The sequence below is a fragment of the Canis lupus genome, chromosome 25, assembly GCF_048164855.1.
Source record: "Canis lupus baileyi chromosome 25, mCanLup2.hap1, whole genome shotgun sequence".
NCBI classification, from domain to species: Eukaryota; Metazoa; Chordata; class Mammalia; order Carnivora; family Canidae; genus Canis; species Canis lupus.
The window spans coordinates 35,964,972-35,971,811 of NC_132862.1; the positions used below are offsets into that span (position 1 = coordinate 35,964,972).

The 6,840-nt window shown below is 34.3% G+C and overlaps 1 long non-coding RNA gene across 1 annotated transcript; it reads left to right on the top strand.

Moving 5' to 3' along the window:
- Nucleotides 1–1,252: 1,252 nt before the first annotated feature.
- On the top strand, nt 1,253–6,621 carry LOC140616889 (uncharacterized). The gene is made up of 2 exons (XR_012017210.1): nt 1,253–2,795; nt 3,061–6,621. It is a non-coding gene; the product is annotated as an uncharacterized lncRNA (long non-coding RNA).
- Nucleotides 6,622–6,840: the final 219 nt, after the last annotated feature.

Genomic DNA, 6,840 nt, shown 5'->3' on the forward strand with positions numbered 1-6,840 from the left:
TGTTGTTATTACTAACTCATAGGACTCCTATATATTTTGGATATGAATTTTTGTTTCATATATGATTTGCAAGTGTTTCTTCCTACTCTGTCATTTCATTCTGCTGATCATGCCCTTTGAGTATCAGAAACATTTTAGTTTGATGTGGCCCATTTATCTACAAGGGGCTCTTCCTTTGTGTTCTTTGTTTTTGGCGTCAATTCCAACAAATCATTGCCAAATACAATGTTTTTTACTTTCCCCCATGTTTTCTTCAAGGAATTTTGTAATTTTACATCTTGTCTTTAGGTCTTTAAGCCATTTTGAGTTAACATTAACATATAGTGTAAATATTGGCATCCAATTTCATTCTTTTGTATATGGATAGTCAGTTTCCCAACACTGTTTGTGAAAGGAACTGTCCCTTCCCTATTGAATGGTCTTGGCACGCTCATCAAAAATGATTAGACCAAATTTACATGGGCTTGTGTCTGGATGCATTTTTCAGTTATTGTTTCCATGGAGGATTGAGGGCCCCAGGGATTCCTATGTCTTCATCTTGCTCATATTACCCACCCCCTACAATCTGAAATAGTGTCCAGGGCAGATGTGGATTCTGTGGTAGATAAAGTGGTCTAAGGCTGCTGAAGGTGGATGATATTATCACCAATTCCTTGATGTTCACTCTGACTTAGGTCACCTTATGATCCACCTTGTTCTCTCAGAAGTAATTTTTTGTCTGTGTTTGGAAGTGTTCTTCAGTCATTTCATTACAATGTCTTTGTTGTGGATTTCTATGTGCTCTATTAGTAGTTTGCTAAGCCTTTGGGGTCTGTAAATATATTTTAAAGGAATGTTAAGAAACCATTCATTCACTGTACCTTAGGATTGTTTTTCTGTTTTTTGTTTGTTTGTTTGTTTGTTTGTTTTTCCCACCTCTGCTGTTCTTCTAAGTTTGCATTTAGACCTATACTGGTTTTCCTTAATACTGTTTCGAATGTCTCTGAACATTGGTCACTTTTCTCTTTTCTCTCTCATTCTATGGAATGAATAAATTCTGTAAATCCTTTGGCAATTTCATCAATTTTTCCTACGGCATCACAAGTTTTCTGTAGTACCAATAGAGTGAATTTTTCATTTGAGCTATGTAGTTATAAACTCAGAATTTCTGTGGTCTATTTGCATAATTTTATTTCTACATTGATAATTCCTATTTGATCTATTGCTACCATAATGTTTTCATTTAATTACTTGAATGTGATTTTCTTTACAATTTACATTGATTTTTAAGTATTACCTTAAAATATTTTTTTCAAAAAAATCTTACCACTGTAATAGTTTTTATAGACCATATTTTCCCTTAGTATGGAAGACATTTCCATGCTAAAACATTGTTCAGTTCCATCGTAATTTTTTTTAGGGTTTTGTTTAACTATTTAGAAAGTGAAAGCATGAGTGAGTGCCTGTGAGCAGGTATGGGCAGAAGTGGAGGGAGAAAGAATCTGAAGCCCAAGAGTGGCTCATTCCACAACTATAAGATCATGATCCTAGCCAAAACCAGGAATCAGGTACTGAATGGACTAAGCCACCCAGGAGCCCCTTCCAGTTCCTTTTCATGTTTTTTCTTAATTTTTTTAGGTAGAATTTTTGATAATATAGTTTAGTAAGCATGAGCACTATTTCATTTTTCTTTGATTTATTATTTTTGAAATTTTCATAAATTTTGTTGCAGAATATTCTAAGTCTACTTGCTGATCTGTATGCCCAGTTATTCCAAAACTCTTATTGTTTTTTTTTTTTATTTTTTGGCCTATACATTCCTATTGATTGCCCTTGTGGTTTTGTAGCTTAGATGTCAACTCCTATTTTTTTTTCAAAATATTGCATTCAAATATTGCAGTTCAGTAGAGCTTCTACCCTTTGCCTGTGATGAATATGCATGTATATCTGTGTGTGTGTGTGTGTGTGTGAGTGTGTGAGTGTAGGAGGGGAATGCTTATAATTTCACTAGCAGTTCTCAAGCCTCCTTCTGCTTTCACTTTCTATTGGTTTCCTCGGTCTCCTCTTTCTGTGCACAAGTACTTTTTTTTTTTTTTCCCGTCAGCCAAGAGTGTGTAGAGAACTCATGTCAATTTTTTGTTCATTCTTTCCATTACAGTATCTTCCCATTTTATTTATGGAAGTCACAGAGCTTGATACAAGCACCACAACTTCTGACTAGTCAACATAACGGTTTTTCTCATTAATTGCCAAGCAAAATCAGCAATTTGAGCTGAGTGAATGAGCTATTTCACCCCCTTCCCCACTGCTAATCATGTCTCCCTTATGGCAACAGCATCATTGTTTTTTGCAGCTTCTCCAGTTGTAAAAACTACAATTCTTCTTGATCACTGAGCTAGGATGAATGGTGGGAGACATGGGAGTTGTCCTCGCCAACAAGAGGACAAATGTGCTTCTTCTTACTTGGAATATCTAGGATTATTTCCAATGTAAATATTTCACAAATTATTATTAACCTTTAATCAATTTTTAGAGCCACGAAATGGTTATCTTTGTAAGTTTGTCCTCTTCACTTATGATCACTTTGAAACTTTTATAGTAAGTATATTATAAAAGTATAATATGCCTAATGTTTAATATTACATTATAATTTAAAAGATTCTATAAAGAAAGAATAAATGTATTTGTTACTACAAAATTCAAATGAATATGAGCTTTTATTTGACTTCTAATAAAATTTGTTCGCTCATAGTGTTTTTTGGACATCTTCATGGATAAGAGTCTCCCAGAGAAGCCATTATAGTTCATCTGTGCAGGTAAAATGCTCAACTTTCTTTTCCAAAGCATAAGTTTCTTGAGAATATTTATGCTTCATGCCTTAAAATAATTAATTTTACAGAGAAAAACAGCTATATATGAACAACTATATAAACACAATTGTGGAGGTGTTTCCATATTAAAATGATGTGGGGAACAGTCAGATTTAGATATGTAACTGTTCGTCAAAATAGATTGTTTATTCATCAAAATATAATGTTATGTATTGATAAGATTAATGAGATATACTTTTCTGTATTTCAGGTTGTCAGTATCTTCAGAGAGAGACACGAATTGTCATTTTTTTTATTTTGAGTCGAGCAAAGGTTCTTTTGAATCCTGTTTAGACATGAAAACAGGTATGCCTGGGTGGCTCAGTGGTTAAGCATCTGTCTTTGGCTTAGGGAGTGATCCCAGATTCCCGAGTTTGAGTCCCACATCGGGTTCCTTGCATGGAGCCTGCTTTTCCCTCTGCCTGTGTCTCTGCCTCTGTGTCTCTCTCTGTGTCTCTCATGAATAATAAATAATCTTAAAAAAATAGAAATGAAAACATATGTTTGTGAACATAAAGCAATTTAGTTACTGAATTTGGGTATAATACTATCTCAAGATCTTAAAAAAAAATATTTTCTTCAAAAGCCAATTATTTTCTCAGAGTATTTTTCAGAAATGTATTTTCAGAGCAATTTTAGGTTTACAACAAAATTAAGAGGAAGGTACAGAGCTATCTTATATTTCCCCTGCATGCATATGTGCATGGCCTCTCCCATTATCAACATCACTCACTAGAATAGTTTATTTGCTACTAAGGATGGATATACAGTGATGTATCATTAATCACCAAAGGCCAAAGTGTATCTGAGATGTTATCCTAGAACTGCTTTTCTTTTTTTTTTTTAAGATTTTATTTATTTATTCATGAGAGACACACAGAGAGAGAGAGAGAGAGAGAGAGAGAGGCAGAGACACAGGCAGAGGGAGAAGCAGGCTCCATGCAGGAAGTCTTACATGGGACTCGATCCTGGGTCTCCAGGATCACACTCTGGGCTGAAGGTGGTGCTAAACTGCTGAGCCACCCGGGCTGCCCTAGAACTGTTTTTCTATCTTAATTTTATTAATGTAAAATATATATATACTCAGGTACATATTATATATTTCCTAAGCTTTTGTTGTTTATAAATTACAAATTATAATATCAAGCACTGTTACTATAAAGTTCTCATTAAAGTGAGTAATTCCACTCATATTTCCAAATAAATTGCTTTGTTATTGCCCTTCAAGGGGTTGCAAATGAGAGTTGACAACCCAGGGTGGCTAGGTTATTAGTCAGAATTGAATCAGGAGACATAAACCAGAGGAAGTTTGATGTAAACAATTATTATCTATTTGTAATGGAAAGCCTAAGAGAAAAGGCTACTAAAATAAGGAACATCATAAAGAATTTCCTAGAGTTGAAGGAGAGCACCTAAAGCATAGATCACTGGAAAACCAGGTCTACTCTCTGAAGATAAGATTTAGATATCATTGAAGACCACGGGCGTACACAGCTTCATGGCAGACATGCTCACAGCCTTGGCCTGAGAGAGCAGTTGCACAGTCCACAGGCTGAAGTTGGTAAGGATGGATCTCAGGCTGTGACTGGCAAGCAGGAGGAATGCCTGCCAGATTGTTAGTGGGGTACAGAGCAGAGGAAGCTTTCACTGCTACTGGCCACAAAAACTTGCTGGCAGCTTAATACACAGGACTTCCTGCTTGCATGCAGCTGGCAACCAAGTCATAGCGGCCAAACAACATGAAAACACCATGAAACCAGAAGAGCCCTTTCTGCTGCAATATCTCTCCATTGCCTTTTACTCACGAAACTCAATTTCATGTGAGCTGACAAGGAAAAGAAGTGTATAGCACCTACCTCTGTTATCTGAAAGCAGGGCACAGAGGGATTGATTGGAGCTGAGAGTACTCAATTGTTAATAGGCACTCAGGGTGATCATGCAGTCATCACAGGGGTGCTATATAAAAGCCATTCACATTTGCTCCGCATCCTCAGAGAATGTAACCGACACATATGCTCTGAATCTGTTTTAGAGCAGCATTATTTTGATTAGATTTGTTTTTTTTTTTTTTTTTTTATGTTTCTCAAAAGCCTGTGTAAACATTGATTAGATTTGTTTTTTGGCAGAGATTGGTATTTTCATTGGATAATAACCAGTGTTCTTTAATACTTTTTCTTCTTTGTTTTTTTCCTCACCTGGATTGCAGACAGTTTGGAAGATACCCTTTTTTATTAAATTCTCCATGTCCCTATTCTTGCTACTCTTCACTGCAATGCTTGGAATACTTTAATGGGAAACAAACATTAAATAAATGTTAAATAACTTTTGCTACTCTTCACTACAATGCTTAGAAAAATACTTTAATGGGAAAAATTGTTATATTATTAAATAATAATAAAAATGTTAAATAACAGAAAATATGAATTAAAAGCATAACTATACTTGTGTGATCAAACAGCTGGGTATTGACAGATTTGGGGGAGAGCTTTTAGTAATTTGGTAATTATTCAGAGATATTTCTACCTTAGTTTATTCACAACAGGGAAAGAGCTTACATTTGACTATTATTTGCAAAATAACTTAGTATCTCATTTACATTTATCTCTTTGAATATAGCATGTTCTTAGTCACTCATATAAATGATATGAATATTCAAAATTAATTTCATACAATATATAAATGGTGGCTGTAACTAATTACTACAGCTATGTTATAAACTACCCAATATTGCATTGGCATTTAAAAATAATTTAAATTTACTTCTTATTCAACCATGTATAGTTTGAGGGTGTTTCAGTTGATGTAGGTTGGGCATGTTTGAACTTAACTCCAGACTCCATGTTCAGTTCAGAACTTTTTAAGGTATTTTATTCTTACAGAAGTAAGATACTTGGTATATGATCTTTTATAAGAGAGATTAGTAGCTCTCAGAGGAGCCAGTAGATATGTGCTTTTTAATGCTTGGGCCCTCAACTTGTAAAATGTCACTTTCTCACTCACATTATATCATTAAAAGAAGTCACATGACCAAACCTGTAATTAATTGTCTGCAAAGCATACTCTTTTCAAAGTGGCCAGATGAAAGGAATATAGATCACTGGTTATAGCCTGATCTTCTATAATAGCCATGGGAATATTTTTCTCATATTTTATGAGATAGAAAAGTGTTTGTAAAATATATATATTTATTGGAAAGTAATTTAAAAGCTTAGTTAATTTTTAACTTCACATCTAGTTTTTTGTGTCCTCCATGCCAAATAGTCTCAGAAGGTGGTTTTGTTTAGCGGTAAACATTATCCCATAGATGCTTTCACCAGGGTCCTTGATCAATGTAAAAATGGGGAATAAACAACATGGGATAAAATTTAAGGACATCAGCAATGAAACCAGGTCATGTCAATGTAATTTCTGAACATAAACTCTCAGCCCTGTGAGTCAGTTACAGAAGCACTCTGACTCAGGCTCCTTTCTTGAGAAATATGATAGAATTAGTGTTTTATTCATAGAAATACTTAAAGATTATTTGAAAAGCACCTCTTGGTACATAAGTTTTCACTAAGTCTCAGTCATTTTTACTTAAAAACATTATGCTTAATTTTCATCATCTGACATGAGGACCATACGTACAGCTGCCTGATAGGATTGATCTAAGGAATAAATAATAATGCTTAAAGATCCTTAAAATAAAGTGTAATCACATTGGGTTCTTGCTATATGTCTTCTTTTCTTATATTGCTTCCCTAATACTCAATAAACTCTGATTCCAAGCGGACTCAAAGTCTAGAACTTTATCTTTCTCTTTTCACCTATTCAAAGCTCTATTCCTTCAATATATTAGTTTAATGTCCCATCAAAAATATCTACTGATTCAGCCAATTCAATAATATACATCAAAGATATTAGCATTTTAAATAAGGCTTTTGAGAAATTCAACACATTGTGTATGGACACTAAACAAGAGTAATTTTTACTGGACATGCATTCCCATTTT